Here is a 23,192-nt window from a genome sequence, read left to right as displayed (position 1 = left end):
ATCCCAGAGTAATCTGGGCAGTGAAGAAAGAATTATTTGCAATTCCCCTCAGAGTACTGAGGAGAAAGGAGGAAATATTCAACTTCCCCATTTGGAGAAATTCTGATATTCTTGCAAGCAGCAGAGACAACTAAATCAATAGACCAAACCTTCGATCTTGGGATTCACCCCTGTGAAACTAATTTCTACAAAGAAGAGGCTAAGCCTACTTAAAATTAGGCCTGAGAGTAACCCCCCAGAGTACTTTTGTTCCTCAGATGTGGCCTCTCTAAGCCAAAGGAGCAAATGAACTCACTGCCCTTCCCTACTTCATGGGACATGACTCCCAGGAGTGTAAATCTCCCTGGCAATGGGACAAAAATCTCAGGATGAGCCAGGACCTGGCATCAAGGGATTGAGAAAGCCCTTTTGACCAAAAGGGGGAAGAGAGAAATGAGATAAAGTTTCAGTGGCTGAGAGATTTCAAACAGAGTCTAGAGGTTATTCTGGAGGTTATTCTTATGCATTATATAGATATTCCTTTTTAGTTCATGGTGTATTGGGGTGGCTCGGGGGAAATACCTGAAACTGTTGAGCTGTGTTCCAGTAGCCTTGATTCTTGAAGACAACTGTATAATAATATAGCTTTTACAATGTGTGATTGTGAAAACCTGTGTGTGATGCTCCTTTTTTCTAGGGTATGGACATTTAAGTAAAAAATAAGGATAAAAAATATACAATATGGGGGGGACAAAGGTTAAAATAAATTGAGCAGATAGAAATACTAGTGGTCAATGAGAGGGAGGGGTAAGGCATGTGGCATGTATGAGTTTTTTCCTTTTTCTTTCTTTTGCTGGAGAGATGCAAATATTCTAAAAAAAAAATTATCATGGTGATGAATACAGAACTATGTGATGATACGTGAGCCATTAATTGTACACCATGTATAGAATGTTTGTATGGCAAGAATGTTTGTTTGTTTGTCATTTACAATAAAAATATTAAAACAAAATAATATTATGCTTTCTCGTAAGCAGCATATAGTCGGATGATACTTTTTAATCCATTCTGCCAATCTTTGCCTTTTGACTGAAGAGTTTAATCCATTTACATTTAGTTACTCCTGATAATGCAGGACTTTCTGCTGCCATTTTTCTAGTTAGCCGTGTCTTGTCCTGGGCTTGTGCTTATTGGTTGTTTTGGAGTTCCCTTGTTTAGAGGAGTCTGAATGTCCCCTCTATTTCCCAGGAGACAGACCTTCCCCTCCTGAGTGTCTAAAGCAAGCAAATCTTTGACCCAGATTGTCTGCCTCTATGGTTTCTTACACTCTTTTTGTTGTCTCATGCTGCTTTGGCCTAAAGGACAAACTGGGGGAGGGGGGAGACGTGGGGAAACTAGCTGGAAAGGAGATTCCCAAGTCAGTTTTTCCCAGCCAAAACCAGGCCAAGGACCGACAAAGGGGGCCAGACCCAAAGTATCCTGGGGAGAAGGGTGCTTTCACAAAGGGTGCTAGGAGCTTCTTCCATGGCTTTCCAAAGCTGAGCTTTCTTGGCTTGCCCAACAAATGCAACCCTTCAACTAACTGTCCCCAATACTGCACTAAGGAAGTGTAATGTATTAAGTCTTCTCAGCTGCCAACTTTGTCAAGGGGTAGAGATAGAACAATGGCCACCATCAAAGCTGGGCCCCCAGCAATTCAAAGTCACTAATCAAACATCGTAAACAGTGATGGTTTTAGGGAAAAGGATATTTATGTCTCTGTCATCAGTAAGCCAAGGCCAGACCACATGGTAGACTGCCATGAGAGTGGGGGATGGACACCAGTAACCACAGCGAAGTCTCCGCCATTAGTGAGCCAGGACCCCTGGCAGCCTCCTGTGAGAGTAGGGGATGGGCACCCATATCCACACTGCAGAGACAGCAATTTACTGTTCTTTACCATAATTTACCAGCCTCTTCCTTCCTCCCACTCTTCTTTAGATGCTGTACATCTTACTAGCCTCTGGAGTTTCGAAATAGTTGCTCCAGACAGATCCTGCCTATACAGTAATTGTTCCGGCAGAAGGACTGATTTCTAGATCTTCCTACTCTGCCATCTTCCCACAATTCTGCCCCATCCCATAATTTTTTTTTTTTCATGGGCAGGCACCGGGAATCGAACCCGGGTCCTCCTCTGGCATGGCAGGCAAGCATTCTTGCCTGCTGAGCCACCGTGGCCCACCCCATCCCATAATTTTTAAAAGTACTAGCAGAAATGTTTTAAGTAGTATAAAAATAAGAGAAGTAAAATTAATGAAACATTTCTGGACCACGAATGGGCTTGGGATTGGGGTTCTCATTCACCAAAGATGAAACTAACAGAACATAAGGCAAGAAACTCACATTCAGAAACATTTTTGAAATTTGCATTGAACTTAATCATAGAGTAATTGTAAAATGTGAGGTCCCCATCTATTATGCTAAAGCATAAAAGATTATATCACATCTGTCCATACAAACCCAAGGAAGACTTTTCCTCTGCTATAAATACACAAAGGATTTTTGTTGATACTATTTACTATGCCTGCTCTCAGCCTGAGGATGTTTTTGTATCCAATCTCAAATTGGAAATAGGATGCCATCTGTCCTCAAAATGTTGAGTTATTGGCAGAAATATAGCTCCATGTCTAATAGAACTTTTATGCTTCATTATTCTTCTTTAGATGTAACTAAGACCACCTGTACATGTACAAATATAAATCAAAATGTATGGTATACACTGTTCTAATATACCATATCTGATATTTGCCTGGTATGAGAATAAAGACTTTGTACTTATTTATCACCAACTCCCATTGTTAAGCAGATTAATTCGTATTATATATTTTTTATTTTGTTATTTTATTTTAGTGTTCCAAAGTCAGCTACACAACAAATCCTACTTTCCTACCACTATAAAAGCAGAGAAATGTTTCCACAGAAATGTACTCCCAAAACATTAAACCATAGAATGTATACTACAAAAGAAGGCCAATACTTCCTTTGCTTCCATTTCCTCACTGGTAACATTAGGTATGGCATAATATCTAGCAATCTTTTAGGAATGAAACGTAGAAATTCACCCAGAGTTAGCAGATTTCTACCAACAGATACACAATTATCAGTAACTCAGAAGTAAGGAATTGACTACAAATTGACTACAAACAGACATTTGCACACTAATGTTCATAGCAATTGCCAAAAGATGGAAACAACCTAAGTGTCCAACAACAGATGAATGGATAAACAAAGTGAGGTGTATACATATAATGGAATATCATTCAGCCACAGGGAGGAAGGAAGTTCTTATACATGATACAACATGGATGAACTTTGATGACATCATATTGAGCGAAATATAACTCAGATGCAGGAGGGCAGATGTGTGATAATCTGACATAGAGTGAGCAAACTTGTATACTCAGAATCTAGAATATAGGTTGTCAAATGAAAGGGTTAATATAGGGAATGGGATTTAGGCTTAAAATGCTCAGGACTACTGTTTGGAAGATATAAAAAGTTTTGGTGGTGATTGTGGTGATGAACATGATTAACAGCACTAAATATATATCTAAAGGTGGTTAAAAGGGGAAATGTAAAGTTGTATATATGGTAACAGAATAAATATATATTTTAAAAATTCATGGAACTACAGTATACAAACTACGAACCCTAAGTTGAACCATGGACTGCAGTTAACAGTACAATTATTAAAATACGCTTTTATCAATTAAAAAATGTTCCACACCAGCACAAGGTATTAATAATATGATGGTATATGGGAATCCTGTATCTTGTGCATGACTGTTCTCTAAACCCACAACTTCTCTAATAAAGGAAAAAAAAAAGTAAGGAATTGGAACTACTTGACCACTATCTTACTCTAAGGAGGAAGAAATTGTGTGTTTTTAAAGTTATAGAATTTGTATTACACAAAAAAGATTTACTACAATTATAAGAATCTTTGTATCGGAAAAACTGTATTTTCGATGAGCTGCAACTGCTAACATAGTAGACTTGTTATTTTTTTCTGTAATTTATACTTTGCTTAATTTTGTCTTCCTATATAATAAACTCTTTTCAGTCTCCTCGAAAAAAATTGTTTGAATAGTTGATCACCAAAATTGACAGTAAATGGTTTATATATGAAGTTTCTTGTTATAAGGAACTGAAATAACCACATTATTACTTGCACAAGTTGAATCCAGAGAAGTCCATCCTAGCAAATAATCTCCCTTTAACAAATAGACAGGTGTTTCTCCAAGCTTTTATACACACTTACACTAGTGTTACCCATTAAATTATGCTTTTAGTGTGGTAAATTTATCAACAGTAACAGAATGATGTCTTCATGAACAATATGATAAATGAAGCCCCAAAATAAAACAGATTAAGATTGGGGATTTATTTTCAGTTAATCAACCCAATTCATTTTATTGACTGTTTCCACAGAACTAATGACCCACAACATGAAGAGCCAGAGTTCAAGAATCTGAAGAAAAACCTTGAAACGATCAGTAGAGAATATTTTTACAGAGTAAACTCCATTAACATTTACTTTTTTTGTTGTGCTAAACTAAACATTGCTCAAAATAAGTTTAAAATCCCTAACATAATACAAAAGAAATATACCTTCTAGTAGATACTAATTATGGATCAAGCACTTTCAAGAGCAGATAACGTTATTTTTCAGTAGTAGAAAGGAGAATAAGTACTATCTTCACATTTTTTTTCATATTTTAAAGATTTTCTATAAAATTTTTATAATCAGGAAAAAAATTCCAAATTTTTTTCCCTTTTAGACTCATTGTTTCATTCATATTTAGGCATCCTAATCCAGTCTCTCATTAAGTCCTCTTGCCTGACATCTAAACTGACCTTTGTCAAACAATAGCCTTCATTAACCTAATATGATCATATGAGCCATAATATTTCTGAAAGTTACTTTTACTAGATTATTCTTCTCTTCAACAATCTTCAATGTTTCCTTGTCGCCTATAATAGTAAGAGTTAATGACTTCTGTAATCTAGCCCTAACCCTACTAATATAATATTTACATAGTATCTAGAATCAAGTTTTTCAAATAGTGACTCCATCATCTACCAGCTCTGTGACCCTGGTAAGTTAATTAGCCTCCCAGTACTTTGGCTATATATTTGTAAAATGAGGTTGTTATGAGGATAAATGTCCAAGCATTTAATAAAGGCACTGGCACACAGGAGGGGCTCAATAAATAATAATGCCATTATTCTTCATAATCCTACCCACAAGCTCTGCTCAGTGCTAGCTTTCCCACTCTCACAAGCACACTTCACTCTTACGTGACTGGCTCATGGTGTTTCACACACCCAGAATACCTCTGCCAACCCTCCCCTTCTTCAAGACTCGTGTACAGACTAGATAAATAACCCCTACTTCTCTAATCGTCTTCCTCATGACTCTCCCATGGTAGGTGAACTAATACTCAACTTATCTCAAAACCTTACAGAGCTCCGTGTTCTTTGTCCCAACTTTTTCTATCAGACTATAAGCAGTCTGAGAACAGTAACTGTGCCTTATAACCTTTGTTCCCTGACACATTTCATCAATATAAAATAACTGTTTTGCATACATTAGTCTTTCCTCTCCAATGAGATTTCAAACTTCTTGAAATCAGAAGTATCTTATATTTTCTTTGTAATCTCCTAAATATCTAGCATAGTGCTACTGGCAATTTCCAATGGTATAAAAATCAAGAGTAGTAGGTTAAAGGTTCACTAGGCAAAAAATAAATTATGCTGAATACATTCAATGGTACAATTTTGGGGTCACTTATTATTCCCACTAGTTTGAATCAACTGATTCTTTGTTACGAAACGTAACATTTAAATGACCTAAGCTCTACAATATTTAGACAACATTTACTTAGCGATTATAAATGCCATTTTTTATTAGCATTTTTGCTCAAGTATGTATTCTAGGATGACAGAGATACAAGATACCAAAAAGCTCTCACTCATGACTTCTCTTTATCGCCCAAGGAACACCTGAAATTCCAAGAGATTTAGTCTTCACATCATAGTAGATGAAAACCTAGAAGCAGGACACAGGTATGGGAAAACTTTCTCAGATTAGTATAAAGCAGTGGTTCTCAACCACGGGTAATTCTGTCATCTCCTACCCTCTCCTGGTGACATCTGGCAATGTCTGAAGATACTTCTGGTTGTCACACTAGCCTCCCCAAAACAAAGACTTACAGACCCAAAATGTCAACATGCTGAAGTTGAAAAGCACTGGTATAAAGGAAAGAATACAGAGTTAGAATCCTAGATCTACATTAAGAGACCTTGTGCAAATTATACAATCTCTCTGAGCTAATTTCCTCATACATAAGCCAGTTTTCTCATCTATGAAAAATATAATATCTAAATTGCAGAACTGTTAGGAGAATAAATGGAGGCAGAGCACTTACCACAGAGCTGACTCTAAAAATGTTAATTTCTACTCTTCAGACTGAGTAGGAACTTTTCCCCATCAGAGGCAGAGCTCTGGCCCTTCCATAGATAATTTCAAAATATGAATGACACAATTTATTTTCTTTATTTCCTATCATAATCTAAGCAACTTGGAGAGTTCTTACCTTATTGGACTTCCTCATCCTCTAGCATAAAGTAAGCATTTGGTAAATACCTGTTAAATGAACAAAAGAGTAAATAAGCTCTAAGTTTATACCCATTACATCTGCTGAATCCACTGCAATGTGGAGAATTATCATAGAATATAAGAAACATTAATTCTTTCCCTGGAGAAGTTAAAAAATATTAGGAGATACCTAACAACAAAACAAAATATACAGATAAATTTAACATATAGTAAGCACTCAAAAATGCTCATGAATTGATGACTAAAATTTACATAATAAGGTCGCAAATAAATACAATGTGATGCAAATAAACAGGATTAAATAGACTTAATCAAGGAAAGACCTATTTTTAGTTTGCATAACCCTACAGAGTACATGCAGCCAATATTTTCCAAAAGCAACATTAATGGCACACTTAAAGAACAATCATCAGAATGACAAGTGCTATCATTTGTCATTTTAGCAATACTCAGCTATATTTCATAATTCAGATGATGGTAGCATATTTTAACAGCTTCAAAGGCCATTTTAAGTAATTTTTTTAAAACCACATTAGATTCTAATGAAAGCTTACCAAATTCCTGACATCTCAATTATCTTAAATGGTCTGAGAAAGATGAACAAAAGGGATTACGCCCAAACAACTCAATACTTTACTTAAAGGGCTGAGGTCAAGCATACCCAAAGTGTGTTAGAAGCAACTTCTTATATGCGCTATGTAACAATTATTTTTAAACCAACAATTTTAGAAAAACAGAAATTCCTATCTAGAGTTTATATAAATGTAAGATACTGGCTTTGCAAATGGCAGTAGAGTTTTAAGATCCCTTTCTAAAATAATAGCCTCTGTCTGTTTTGCTTGGTATTTTACTGTGTTTTTAATTTCAAAACTAAGCTTGCCAACACTATTCTTCTCAAAATCTCAAGAATTCTATTACTATTTTAAGCTAAATTAAAGGCAAATAGACACATTCAACCCATAGCAGAAACATGCACCAAGTGTTTCTTGATGCTTATTAATAGACTGAGAAATTCAGACACGTCTCAAGAACAACAGCTGTACAGTCTGTTTTGCTCCACCAAACAGAAAAAGAACTACCACTACCACTTCAAATGAGGCCGGCACTATAATACCTTTAAACTAAATGTAGTATAACAAACAGAACATTCTCTTTAAGTCAAAGCTTTTGTGTATGCTTTTACTTCAGGGAAGAATGGTTAGAGTACTCAAAAAACCATATGGAGCCAAGATGTTCTGTCTTATTCCCCAAAACAATCCTTATAATACCCTCAACAGGGTGGGTCACTGTGGCTCAGTAGCAGAGTTCTTGCCTGCCATGCTGGAGACCTGGATTAGAGTCCCGGTGCCTGCCAATGTCAAAAACAAAAAAAAACCCTCAACACTATCCACCCACCTCCCTCCAAAAAATAAAAGGTAAAAAATAAAAAGAACAAATTATAAATACAGAACATATAGATTGTCTTTCCTTGTCCGTACCACTAAGAATGTTCATCTCTACCCCATTTCCCTTTTCTCAAACTCTTCAAACCTTCCTGACAATTACAGCCATTTCCATTCTTCATCCCTTTCCACCATCTCCTTCTAGGCCTAATTCTTATTAATGCACCTGAATTCCAGGTATCAAGATACCCCGGGTGGGACTAGTAAGAGAGGAAAGCCACAATGAAAAAACTCCCCATTTCCCAACTCCCTCCCTTTTCCCAGCTCCCTCCTCTCCCTGGTCCAGAGTAATGGAATGAAAAAAGTACCTTATATTTATTCCATTACCTTTCTCACTTTTACCCCTAATTCATTCACCCAACCCCACTCCAGGCATTCTACTCCTCAAGAATCACCCTATCTAAACCTACTTCCCTGCCTCAGAACTAGAAATCACAACCAAAGTCTAGATTTTGGGGAGACCCAATTCCCTAAAACAGAGCTACAATCGGATTAATGAATTACTGATGGTTAGAATGTATTGCAATAGAATGGGTTTAATAGTTTTTTAATGGCCTGATAAATACCACTTCTATATGACTTACTGTAAAAAATAGGGTTCTAATCCCAAATTCTTATCATTTTAAAAACAATATGTTCACAAGATAAGAGTAAAATTACACTGACTACTTGTAATTAAAATAATACAGTTTTGAAAGTAACCAAGTGAATGCCATTTGCTTATGCAACATGAGTGATCAGTGCTAGTAACCACAGAATGAAGAAAATAAGTCTTCTAGTTATAAACAGCATATAACTAGTGATCACTTTTTTTGCAAAGAGTACATTATAAAACTAACATTAATATTTCAGAAAATTAAAACACCAAGAAGAACAATTTGGTAATATCTATCAAAATTTTAACATACGCATCTATTGACACAGAAATTTCACTTTTAAAACTTTAAACTGTTGATATACTTGTGCGGGTGTTAAATATGTACACAAAAATACTCACAGCAATATCATTATTTATAAAAGCAAAAAAAGTTTATTGGAAACAAACTTAATGTCCACCAAAAAGAGAATTTATAGTATGTTCAATATAATGGAATACCTTGCAGCCATTAAAAACAGATTGATATGATTGTAAATATAAGAATACCTGTTACAAGCGCCAGTGCCTCAGAGGAAGGGATATGGTAAGGCAGGGAAGAAAGAAAAGAAACTTGCTTTTCACAATAAATCCTTCTGTAACTTTCAGATTTTGAACCATGTGTATTATTACCAATTTTTAATAAATGAGTAATTTCTAAAACTGTTAAAGAATTCAGACCATTCTCTCAGATCCTCTTATGCATAAATAGTTCTATTCTCTCTCATTTGCAGGCAATGTTAATTAGGACTGAAAATCTCAGTGGCTAGAAGTTACCAAAAACCAATATACAAGGGTAGGCAGCTTATCTCCTCTTCAGTAAAAAGTACAATTATGACAACTACGCATCAATCAAAACAAACTTGAGGTTAAGAACTTATCTAACCCAAAGCAATGTTTATAATAGAAATAAAATTGGATGCAATATAATTTTAGACTTGATGACCAGTTTAAAGAAAAAAAAAAATCAAGCAAACTCTACAGCCCATGGGTTTGTTGTCATAACAATTATAGTCTTATGTGGTCTAAACTATACATCAGCAAACACAGAAAGATGTTAGCATATCAAAAATTCCATACAATTCTTTGCCAGATTCAGCCAAATACTGAGAGTAATGAAAAAAAAAAATTCCCAAAGAGAACTGTACACTTAAAAGGAGGAGAAAGAGTGACTCAGAATTATTAGGTGGAGTTTACATATCCTGACATTTACAAAGGCAAAAGGGCTTCATCAATTGAAGTTCATCAATGAATGCCATCAATAAATAATTTTCACTTTTATTCTACATAATAGTTCATTAGTAGTATACTATTTACTATGACTCAAGAGCTTCTGAGACACTTGATATACCTAATAAATGGTACTCCTAATAATATTAATTACAACAATATCAAAGTCAATTATACAAAAGAACATTTAATTTCAATTTTAAAGCCAGTGGTTGCCAATCAAAATTCCACGACCATTTGAGGTAGAACTGAGTTCATCAAATTTTTTCCAAGATTTTAAAATAGCCCAATAGCCTCATATACTGTTTTAACTACAGTTTTATACGCTAACTAAAATAATCTAATTTCATTTGGATTGGAATTAAAACTCATCATGGCACACCAATTATCCCATTTAAAGCTCTGGCTGTAGGTACAGTTTTCAAAAATAAAAAGTGAAAGCCCAAAGAATTATTAGGTAATACAAGTATTTATTTGGTGATAAACTTTTTTAGATTCTAGTATCTGAAAATTAATGGAAATAAGAGTAATTCTGTTTGTTTTTTTCCTCTATACCAGACCCTAAATACTGACAAAACTTTTAAGTTCATCAGGAAAAAGGTTTGCATGTGCTGGGTGAGGAGGAAAGACACCTATGCATTACAAAAATACATAAATCATCCTATCCTTTTCTTTAAAATCTAGTGGCTTTACTGATACTTCATGAAATAGTAAGCAATGACATGGTTAAAGATGGCTGGCAAGATTCCAAACTGTTAAGGAAATATAACGGAGTTAGAACAAAGTTTACGTCTGTATTCTCCACTCTTTTTCCTCCTTTAATTTCATGATTGCCTCAGCAGTTACATAACTGCAAGGTTTGAGCCATATTTCTCACATACACACAGCCACTATAAAATAAAATGATTATAAGTTTAACTTCACCAAGGAATGCACCCTCATGTTTTACACAGAGTCGGTGCAAAAGAACTAAAGAGTAAAATGAAACTAGGACCTGAGATGTGGGAAAACTGCAAGAACACTACACAAACTCGACCTGAAGACCACTCAAGAGTTACTGAATGACTGGGTAAATTAGATGATACCTGAAAGTCACCTAGCACCTGCACAGTAGGTAAGAGGACAAAGCTGTATTTGAACCTAAGCAGATTTAGATACAAACACCAGGGTTCCACCACTTATTATCTGCTTGATCTTGGAAATGTTACTTAACTCTCTGAACCCTCAGTTTTCTGATCCATAAAATGGAAACAATAATAGTAATTCAGCAGAAACTCTTAACAGATCTCCACTTTATCAATTTACAGAAATAAAGCCCTCTATCCCTTCAGTATATCACTCTCCAATGCCTACCACAGGCAAACCACCCGCAGCTGGTAGAATCTTTAAAGGGGGCCATTTTTTTTAACATGTCCCACTCTTCTGCTTCCACCAGATAAGCTGGATTCTTAATAAAGAACCAGCTGTTTCTTCCCAAATTAGTTTATAACAACTGTTGTTACTATAATCATGTAATTTAAGATTATGTAAACCCATGAATTATGAGTGTGAAAGGCATTGTTTCTGTGAAAATCATGTTGAATTTTCAAAAAAAGATTCAATTTATTTAAAAAATTATTACGCAATTAGGTATGAGTTAAAAAAAAAAAAAAGCCCTAAAAGAGTAGCAAAGAGGACTGTGGGTAGGAAGCTCCAAGAATCTGTCCCTTTACCTGAACAACTATTTAACAGGTAGGAACTGTCTGAATCAGCTACTTTGAAACACCAAAGTCTAGTAGAACACTGTGCAACTTCAAGGAAAGAGCAAAACACAGAGACTGGTAAGTCACATTAGTAACTTGCACTCTCCAGGGAGCTACTCAGAGCACGAATGAGTTACTCAACCCCGGCTCCTCATGCAGCTTACCGGTGTCAGGGTGGAATATAAAGACATAGTTCCTGTATTAGCTAGGGTTCTCTAGAGAAACTGAATCAGCAGGAAATATCTGTAGATATAAAATTTATAGAAGTGTCTCATGTAACCATGGGAACGTAGAGTCCAAAATCCGTAGGGCTGGCTGTGAAGCAGACAACTCCGATGGAAGGTATGGATAAACTCCACAGGAGAGGCTCATCAGCTGAAGTAGGAAGAGAGCCTGTCTCTTCTGAATCCTCCTTAAAAGGCTTCCAGTGATTAGATTAAGCATCATTCATTGCAGGAGACACTCCCCTTGGCTGATTAAAAATGGAATCAGCTGTGGATGCAGCCAACGTGATCATGATTTAATTCTATGAAATGTCCTCATAGCAACAGACAGGCCAGCACTTGCCCAACCAGACAAATGGGTACCACCACCTGGTGACTTTGACATGAACCTGACCATGACAGTCCACCCCTTGTCAGCTTGGCAGCTATACACATCACCTTAAACCATACCTAATTTCTAAATAGAAAATAATTAACGACATTTTTTCCTCACCTAACAATACTCAACTGTCTTGCATACTACTGGATACACATTAAATCTCCCCAGAAGAGGGTGCAAGTCCTTGGGTAACATTCATTCTCAAAGTTGTTATCTTATAATTTAAATACTATAATATGAACAAAACAGCACTACAGTCCTCATTTCTATAACTATCATGTGGCTGTAGTTCATATATTGATCACTAACTTCTTTCACTACCCACTCCATGTTTCCTTTACCCTCAGCACGCACTTCAGCAGGCCGTGTTTCTTTGCCTGGTGGGATGACCCAAACCTTCATTCCTGAAGTTTCAGAGCCATTGGTAGTCCTACCTGGATTGAGTAGTTGTAGTTTTCCATTGCTTTTAATCACAGGGCATGGTAGTACTAAAAGATGCCCTAGGGGATCTCCTATATTCCAGGAAAACTCTTCTTTACCTCCATTGTGTAGCTGTAGTCCTATTTCCCCGACAGTCACAGCCAATCACACCAGCCAGTAACATAATCCCCTTCTTGGCTTAATGATCCAAGGGCAGGAGTAGCCCAAAGTAACCAGGTGGCAGTCTTAGATTTCAGTTCAATGGAATCATTGTTGCTTCTCCTAGTGGAAGCAGTCCCCTTTTGTAACTAAAACCTGTAGACCAGCAGAGTTCCAGGTCGCAGGGACAGGAAGCAAAAATTTTCCTAGTGGATCACTAGGGGTAATAGTGAGTGGTGCCACTCCCATTTCCACCCTTTGGTTCCTGGACCCATGGATCCTGGCTATGGGAGAAACAGTACTATACAGTGGGTGCTGATTCAGAGTATACACAGCTTCCTGGAGAACAGTTCCCCAAGATTCAGGGGTGTGGAGTCCAAGAACGGATTACTGCTTTCCAATTATCTATTTCAGATCACTGGGATGCCTGGCTCTGAGAGGGGACATTGTTCCAACTCACCTAGGGCAAAAGCAGCAGAGGAGCCTTAAAGACCCATCCTCAAAACTACAGAAAAGAGTTGAAGTGGTAGATTTACAAGAAAAGTACTGAATAAAAAAAAAGCCACACAGCTTCAAAGCGCCCTAAGAGAAGCTCCTGGCACCCTTCCTGGCCACTCCCTCAGGCCCACTCCAGGGCAGTGTAGAGCTAGCAAGTTTCCCTTTATGGATCCCAGCCTCCTTCTAGCAGAGAAAGACTACATGGAAAATCCTCTCCAGTTTGCCCCACCTCCTAGAATTTGCCAACTGACAAAAGCAACTTGAGATAGTGAAAGTCATATAAAGAAAGGGAGACTTCCAGAAAGATGGCAGATTAGGACAGGATGAGTTCACTCCTGCTTTGAGAAATAACGAGAGATGGGAGAGAAAAACAGCAAGGAATCCAGTTCCAGAGTACAAGTGACCAGAAAGGGTCTTCTACACTATGCAGGAAAATTCTGGATGAAAAAGCAGAGAGATTGGGATAGAGAGAACAGGTTGAGTGTTTTCAGTCGTGACCTCACTGGGACAAGCAGTGGTACACAGAAAAGTGCAGGTCCCAAAGGATCAGGGTGCTCTTGCCCTCCAGCCTACCTCAACACCAAGCTTGGGAAATCATCCCTTGCAGCACCGCAGTAGGGAGCTCCCATGGAAAACCCAGAAACCAGCAGACTTACTTTCACTGCACCAGTACACAGTGCCTGCTCTGACCTGAGACAGGCTGCTGTGGGCACCTAGTTTTTTGGCAGAGACTAGGGGATCCAACAGCTGAGAGGAGAGGGAAATGCAGAGCGGAACTAGTTTGACAACTGGCCGAGAAAGGAGACTTACACTGACAACACTCTCCTTTCCCCAAGGAGGTCCAGAGCCCTCAGGCATGCATGGTAAGAGACACAGGGAAGAGGAAGCGTGCTCAGTCACATGGCCTGGGACCAGCCACCAGGCATTTCCAGGTTAGCTGCCGACAGAGACAGCTGAAATACCCTGTCTAACAGCCCAAAGTCATCACACGCGGGAGCCAGGGTCCACCAGACCCAATGGTCCCACAAGCGAAGTCTCTGCCAAGGTGTATACTGCTCACCTTCCAGCCCCAGGGTTGGTGACTTTCAGCATGCACCAAGACCAACAGTCCTGGCTGGAACTGCACAGGTTCTCAATCCAGATCAGTCAACTGCAGTAGGAGAGAAGTGGGCCTGAGGGGGAGAGGGGACTCAAGAACACCATCTTCTGGGAAGAAACGGAAAGTGCAGTCAGGCATACTGCCTAACTTCCTAGCTTTTAACAGATCCTCAAGGAGAGACGCATTTCCTAAATGAGGTCTGGGTCTTGGTTTAGGGGGAATTACTGACAAACCAAGTACAGAAGGGGACCGTCAACACAAACCCAAGCAAACGTAAAACCTTAGGTGAGTCAAGGAGCAACTTTCAAAATAACCTTATCAAGGTAATCAAATGTCTGGAAAGCAACAAAAAAATCAAAACCACATAAAGATGCAAGTGGATAAGGCCCAGACAGAGGAGGAAATTAAAACTCCAGAAGATGGTGCAACGGTGGCTCAGTAGCAGAATTCTCACCCGCCACGTCAGTGACCCGGGTTCAATTCCTGGAACCTGCCCATGCAAAACAAAAAACAAAAACAACAACAAACAAACAAACAAAAAAGCCAGAAGAGACACAAAATCTGGAATGACTAATCAAACAAGTTCATACAACACTCCTAAATAAATTTAATAAGTTAGCTAATGACATAAAGGATATCAAGAAGACACCAGATGAGCATAAAGAAGAATTTGAAAGAATAAATAGAAAGCAGACTCATAGAGATGAAAGTGGGTGTAGAACTAATTAATATACTAGAGATACACAATGGCAGACTTGAAGAGGCAGAAGAAAGAATAAGCGAACTAGAGCACAGGACAACTGAATTCAAGCACACAAAAGAAAAAGTGGCAAGACAGATGTAAAAATTGGAATTGAATCTGTGGGAAATGATGGACAGCACAAAGGGTACAAATATAAGAATCACTGTGAGACTACTCTTATGCAAGCTTCAGCTACATATTACTATTTATCATGGTTTGTCAAACCCCTACCAAAACCATTCCTCCTGCAAACCCTAAAGAACAGCTAGGGCTTTATCTGAAATTCTACAAAAGTTCAATGCATTATGATTACTTTCCAGAAAGTTACAACCTACAGATGGGTTCCAAAACCAGATAAATCCTGAAACCCAGAGGGACAGGCCTCTCCAGAACATCAACTAGTTGCATCCCCTATCCTACATTATTGACAGCCCTTTTAAACATGAAAAAGTTTGAATAGGACTAGCCCAAATACCCCTGAAGATAGGGAAAAACATCAAAGGAGAAGGTGGAGTTACAACAGAGAAGAAAGGATTTAACAAATGAATAACAACTGCTGAATCATTATATTAATATTTCTTTTAGTCTCCAGTGTCTTAGAATACCTAGAAGGAAAAACCTAAGATTGTGGAACTATCATCATAACAAACTCTGAAATCTGTTCTATAATCAATTATTGTGGTCAGCTTTGAAATTTACTGCTTTTTTATATATATGTTATTTTTCACAATTAAAAAAAAAAAATTCATTTGTGTCCCAGGAGAAAAGTAAAGGACTAGGAAATTAGTTGAAGAGTTAATGGTGGAAAACTTCCCAATGCTCATAAAGACATAACCAAGCAAATCAAAGAAGTCCAACAAACCCCAAATGAAATAAATCCAAATAGGCCTACTCCAAGACACATACTAATTAGACCATCAAATGTTGAAGAGAAGCAGAAAGTCCTGAAAGCAGCCAGAGAAAAGCAATTCACAACAGTCAAGGGAAACCACATGACAGTTCTATGAAGGCGAGAACAGTGATATGATATATTTAAGATCCTGAAAGAGAAAGACTTCCAGCCAAAATGTCCTTCAAAACTGAGGGAGAAGGCGGGCAATGGTGGCACAGTGGCAGAGTTCTTGTCTGCCATACTAGAGACCTGGGTTCGATTCCCAGTAGTGCCTGCCTATGTTTTAAAAAAAAAAAAAAAAAAACCTGAGGGAGACCATTTGGAGAATTCTTGATGTTCTTCAAAAGCAGTCTGGGGACAACTGAATCAAAAGGCCGAGCCCTCAACCTTGGGGTTTGTTCATATGAACCTTATTCCCAAAAAGGACAGGCTAAGCCTACTTAAAATTAGGACCAAGAGTCACACCCCCCCTCCCCCCAGAGAATCTCTTTTGTTGCTCAAATGTGGCCTATCTCTCTCTCGGTCAACATAGCAAGCAAACTCACTGCCCTTCCCCTCTCTACATGGAAATGACTCTCAGGGGTGTAAACCTCCCTGGCAACGTGGGACAGAAATCCTAAAACGAGCTGTGACTCAGCATCAAGGGACTGAGAAAGCCTTCTTGACCAAAAGGGGAAAGAGAGAAATGAGACAAAATAAAATGTCAGTGGCTGAGAGATTTCAAACAGAGTTGAGAGTTTATCCTGGAGGTTATTCTTACACATTATATACATATCCCCTTTTTAGTTTATGGTGTATTAGAGAGGCTAGAGGGAAGTGCCTGAAACTGTACAGCTGTCTTCCAGTAGCCATGTTTCTTGAAAATCACTGTATAATGATAGAGCTTTTGCAAAATGACTGTGTGACTGTGAAAACCTTGTGTCTGATGCTCCTTTTATCTACGCTATGGACAGATGAGAAAAACATATGGATTCAAAATAAATAAATAATAGGGGGAACAAATGTTAAAATAAATTAAGTAGACTGAAATACTAGTGATCAATGAAAGGGACTGGTAAGGGGTATAGAAAAAAAATAGGGGGAACAAAGGTTAAAATATATTGGGTAGATGGACATACTAGTGGCCAATGAGAGGGAGGGGTAACGGGTATGGTATGTATGAGTTTTTTCTTTTTCCTTTTTATTTTTCTTTCTGGAGTGATGCAAATGTTCTACATCATCATTGTGATGAATATACAACTATGTGATGACATTATGAGTCACTGATTATGTACCAAGAATGGAATGTTCATATGTTAAGAATGTTCTTGTTTGTATGTTGTCATGTTTTGTCACTAAAAATATAAAAAAATAAAGTGTCAGTGGCTGAGAGATTTCAAACAGAGTTGAGAGGTTATCCTGGAGGCTATTCTTATGCATTATACAGATATCCCCTTTTTAGTTTAAGGTGTATTAGAGAGGCTAGAGGGAAGTGCCTGAAACTGTAGAACTGTGTTCCAGTAGCCATGTTTCTTGAAAAGGATTGTATAATGATATAGCTTTTACAAAATGACTGTGTGATTGTGAAAACTTTGTGTCTGATGCTCCTTTTATCTATGCTATGGACAGATGAGAAAAACATATGGATTCAAAATAAATAATAGGGAGAACAAATGCTAAAATAAATTGAGTAGAGTGAAATACTAGTGATCAATGAAAGGGAGTGATAAGGGGTATAGAAAAAAAATAGGGGGAACAAAGGTTAAAATATATTGGGTAGATGGAAATACTAGTGGTCAAGGAGAGGGAGAGGTAAGGGGTATGGTATGTATGAGTTTTTTCTTTTTCCTTTTTATTTCTTTATCTGGTGTTCTCAAAATGATCGTGGTGATGAGCATACTACTATGTGGTGACATTGTGAGCCATTGACTGTACATCATATATACACTGCTTGTATGTTAAGAACGTTTGTGTTTGTATGTTGTTTTGGTTTGTCAATTAAAAAAAAATGAGGGAGAAAGATTAAAATTTTCAGATAAACAAAGGCTGAGAGAATCTCATTCCAATATAAACTAACACCAATCCTAATCAAGCTCTTCCAAAAAAGTGAGGTAAAAGGAACACTACCTAACTCATTTTATGAAGCTCTAATACCAAAACCAGATAAAGATGCTACAAGAAAGGAAAACTACAAACCAATTTCCCAAATGAACACAGATGCAAAAGTTCTCAACAAAATACTAACAAATCAAATCCAACAACACATTAAAAGCATTATACCACACAACCAAGTGGGGCTTATACCAGGAATGCAAAAATACTTCAAAGGGTAGGAATCAAAGGAAACTTCCTCAATATCATAAAGGATATATATGAAAAACCTATGGCCAGCATCATACTTAATGGTGAGAGATTGAAAGCATTTCCCCTAAGATCAGGAATGAGATAAGAGGATGCCCACTGTCACCACTATATTCAATATCTGATTAGCTAGAGCAATTAGACAGGAGAAAGAAATAAAGGCATCCAAACAGGAGAGGAAGACGTAATTGCAGATAACATGATCCTATACCTGGAAAATCCTGAGAAATCTACGACAAAGCTTCTTGAGCTAATAAACAAATTCAGCAAAGCAGCAGGATACAAGATTAATGTACAAAAATCAGTAATGTTTCTATACATAAGTAATGACCTTACAGAGGACAAAATTAAGGGAAAAAAAATCCATTTAAAATAGAAACTAAAAGAATCAAGTATCTATGAATAAACTTAACCAGAAATGTAAAGGACTTGTACACAGAAAACTACAAAACATTACTAAAATAAATCAAAGAAGATCTAAATAGGTGGAAAGACATTTCATGTTCATGGAAAGGAAAGTTAAATGTAGTTAAAACGTCACTTCTACTCAAATTGATCTATAGATTCAATGCAATAACAATCAAAATTCCAACAACCTACTTCGAAGACTTGAAAAAGGTAGTTATCAAATTTATTTGTAAGGGAAAGAGACCTTGAACAGCTAAAGATATCCTAAAAAAAGAAGAACAAAGTGAGAGAACTAATACTTTAAAGCTTACTATAAAACCATGGTGGTCAAGACAGCATGGTGCTGGCACAGACATAGAAATACTGACCAATGGGATAAAATCTAGAGTGTGGAAAAAGACCACCAAATCTACGGCCAATTCATCTTAACTAGGCCACCAAGTCCACTAAGTTGGGTCAGAATAGCCTTTCAATAAATTGGCATGGGAGAACTGGATATCAATAACCAAAAGAATGAAAGATGACCCCTACCTTACATACCGTATAAAATTTAACTCAAAGTGGATTAAAGACCTAAAGGCAAGAGCCAGTACCATAACACTCCTAGAAGAAAATATAAGGAAACAACTTCAAGACCTAGTATAGGAGGTGGCTTCTTAAACTTTTGACCCAGAGCACAAATAATGAAAGAAGTTATAGATAAATGGGAACTTCTCCAGAGCAAATGATTTTGTGCCTCAAAGGACTTTGTCAAAAAGGTGAAGAGGCAGCCAACTCAATGGGAGAAAATATTTGGAAACTACATATCTGATAAAGATTGACATCCTGTACACATAAAGAAATTATACAACTCAACAACAAAAGAACAAACAAGCTAATTATAAAACAGACAAAATATATGAATAGACATTTCTCCAAGGAACAAATACAAATAGGTAAAATGCAAGTAAAGTGATGATCATCTTCATTAGCTATAAGGAAAATGTAAATCAAATCAACAATGAGAAATCAACTCTCACAGCTATAATGGCTGATATTAAACAAACAGGAAACTACAAATGTTGGAGAGGATGTGGAGAAATTGGAATACTTATTCACTGCTGGTGGAAATGTATAAAAACAGCCACTGTTGAAGACATTTTGGTGCTTCCCCATAAAATCAAATATCAAGTTGTCCTACAACCCAGCAATACCACCACTCAGTATATACCCAGAAGAGCTGAAAGCAGTGATACAGACAGACATTTGTACACCGATATTCAAAGGGGCATTATCCACAATTGCCAAAAGATGGAAACAATTCAAGTGCCCATTAACAGACGAATAGATAAACAAAATGTAGCATATACATATGATGGTATGTTATGCAGCAATAAGACAAAATGAGGTCCTGAAACATATAACAACATGGATGAACCTTGAGGACATAGTGCTGAGCGAAATAAGCCAGACATAAAAAAAAATAGATACTCTATGATTTTGCTAATATGACCGTGGTAAAGGTAAACTCAGAGGCTTATAAATCTAGAGATACACAGAAACTAGAGATAGGTGAACAGTTACCTGATGAGACTTAACTTATATGCATGGGAGTGGATAGCACTAATGGTAATTCATTAGTGGATTTATAAGTATTGAGCAATAGCGCCATACTGAAGGTGAATATTATTGAAGGGGGTTGCAGAGTGATGTATCCCACCGATTAACATTATAAATATAAGTTCTTGTGTGAACTATTTCAAAGGTCTGAATTTTGTACAAAGAGTTTTAGGGGGGAACCACTATTGCATACTATGGACTATGTTTAACAGGAAAACATCAGCATTACCACAGCAACACCAGGGGTAAATAATGGGGAGAACAGAGTTAAAGGGGAGGTTAAGATTTCCTATTTGGTGAGGGGGTCTTTATTTTGGGAACAATGAAATTATCTAAAATTGAGAGTGCTGCTGAAGTATGGACTTTGAACATTTAACATGATGTCTAATGAATGCAGGTGGTTAAAGAACACACTGACTAAGAAGTAGGTTAGTGAATGATCGTGTATATCTATGATCGAATATTGTGCTGCAACAAAAAAGGAACAAAGTTTTGAGGCATGCAACATTGTGAATGAACCTGTGGGACATGTGGTGAGGCAAAATAATCCAGAAAAAAAAAAAGCAACTATTATATGATCTCCTTTAGAAAATGCTTATAAGAAAACAAGGGCCTAGATTTAAGCACTTATAACAGTCACATTTAGTCTGGAGTGGTAACTATTACTTCTGGATCTTGAGAGGCTTATTTATAATCTGGTATTTAGAGATAAGAACGAAGCTAATCAGGTCAAGATTAAGGTAATTCAGAACACAGGGGTGAGGAAGACACTGTCTATATTTTAGAACCTCACCTACTCTTTGAGACCAAAGGAAGAAAGGTTGATTTTGTCCGCAATCTACATATTTTGTAGCACAAAGTCCAACTCAACCTTTCTGGGATAGCTCACTTGAACAACTGAAACACAGAGAGCCCAGACTAAGAACAAGGGTCTTTATTCCTGTATAGTTTAATGTAAGGCCTAGATACATCCTAGACTATATTAAACAGACAATCAAAAAATATTGGCAAAATCCCTTGACAGACGGGAGAAAAAATATGGAACTATTAAATTTTACCACTGGAGAAATCCCTGATACTGCGTCAAACATTAGGGACACCCAAATCAATAGGCCAAGCCCTTGATCTTGAGGCTTGCTCTTGTGAATGTTATGTATGTAGCAGAGAACCTTAGCCTACCTATAGATATCCCTAACAGTTACTTCTGGAGGACCTCTTTTGTTGCTCAGATGTGGCCTCACTCTCTAAGCCCAACTCTGAAAGTGAAACCATGACCCTTCCCCGCGACGAGAGACATGACATCCAGGGATGTACGTCTCCCTGGCAGCGTGGGAGAGGACCCCCAGGAATGAGACAGGCCCTAGCACTGTGGTATCAATAATGCCATCCTGACCAAAAGGGGGAAATGAAGTCTAACAAATAAGGTATCAGTGACTGAGAGTCAAATTGAGTTAGGAAGCTACTCTGGAAGTCACTCTTATGGAAGCTTCAGTTAAACATTGCTACTTATCATAACTTGCCAAATCCCAACCAAAACCATTCCAGCCAATTCTAAAAAACACCTAGGGCAACTTATAAGATTCTACAAAGGTTCCATGCACTAGGATAACTTTCCAGAAACTTACATTTTCCAGATGGGTCCCTGGACAAGGTGAGTAGTGAAACCTAGAGGGGGTCTCTCCAGAACATGAACTACATCCATCTCCCTACCCCATATTACAGACAACCCCTTTCAACATGAAAAAATTAGAATGTCCATGGCCCAAATACCCCTAAGGTGTGTGTGCTGGTTTGAGAAGATGTATGTTCCCTAGAAATGCCATGTTTTAAACTAAATTCCATTTCATAAAGGCATAATAATCCCTATTCAATACTGTACAGCTTGAAATTGTAATCAGATCATCTCCCTGGAGATGTGATTTGATCAAGAGTGGTTGTTAAGCTGGATTATTCCATTTCATAAAGGCATAGTAATCCCTATTCAATACTGTACAGTTTGAAACTGTAATCAGATCATCTCCCTGGAGATGTAATTTAATCAAGAGTGGTTGTTAACCTGGGTTAGGTGATGATATGTCTTCACCCATTTGGGTGGGTCTTGATAAGTTTCTGGAGGCCTATAAAAGAGGAAACATTTTGCAGAATGAGAGATTCAGGGGGAGCAGAGCAGAACGACATAGCCACGAGAGGCAGAGTCCACCAGCCAGCAACCTTTGGAGATGAAGAAGGAAAATGCCTCCTAGGAGGCGTCATGAAACAGGAAGCCAGGAGAAGCTAGCAGATGATGCCATGTTCACCACTGGCCCTTCCAGATGAGAGAGGAACCCTGACCATGTTCACCATGTGCCTTTCCAGATGAGAGAGAAACTGTGACTATGTTCGCCATGTGTCTTTCCACTTGAGAAAGAAACTGTGAACTTCATCAGCCTTCTTGAACCAAGGTATCTTTCCCTGGATGCCTTAGATTGGACATTTCTATAGACTTGTTTTAATTGGGACATTTTCTTTTTTTTTTTTTAATTTTTTAAAATTTTTTATTAATTAAAAAAGAAATTACAAGAAACAAACACTCCCAACACCTACACTCAGCAATTCACAATATCATCACATAGTTGCATAGCCATCATCGTGATCATTTCCCAGAACATTAGCATCAATTCAGAAAAAGAAATAAAAGACAACAGAAAAATATAACAAACAGAAAAAAAAAATTTTTACAGGCCATACCCCTTACTGATCCCTTC

General features: G+C 37.5%; 1 protein-coding gene across 8 annotated transcripts in view; it reads right to left on the bottom strand.

The window, feature by feature from the left end:
• FRS2 (fibroblast growth factor receptor substrate 2) overlaps positions 1-23,192 on the bottom strand; it is a 178,072-nt gene that overhangs the window by 119,503 nt on the left and 35,377 nt on the right. For 6 of the 8 annotated variants that reach the window (XM_077111389.1, XM_077111388.1, XM_077111398.1 and 3 more), the window contains exon 2: positions 6,618-6,667. The exons of 1 other annotated variant lie outside the window; for it this stretch is intronic. The gene's annotated coding sequence lies outside the window, so the exon portion shown is untranslated. Of the gene's footprint in view, positions 1-5,993; positions 6,014-6,617; positions 6,668-23,192 lie in introns of those variants that run through there. One more of the 8 variants, XM_077111391.1, reaches the window with a different exon arrangement.

Source organism: Tamandua tetradactyla, chromosome 7 (genome assembly GCF_023851605.1).
Source record: "Tamandua tetradactyla isolate mTamTet1 chromosome 7, mTamTet1.pri, whole genome shotgun sequence".
NCBI lineage: Eukaryota > Metazoa > Chordata > Mammalia > Pilosa > Myrmecophagidae > Tamandua > Tamandua tetradactyla.
The sequence above is the reverse complement of the archived record's forward strand: the minus strand, read 5'-3'. Positions and strand labels throughout refer to the sequence as shown.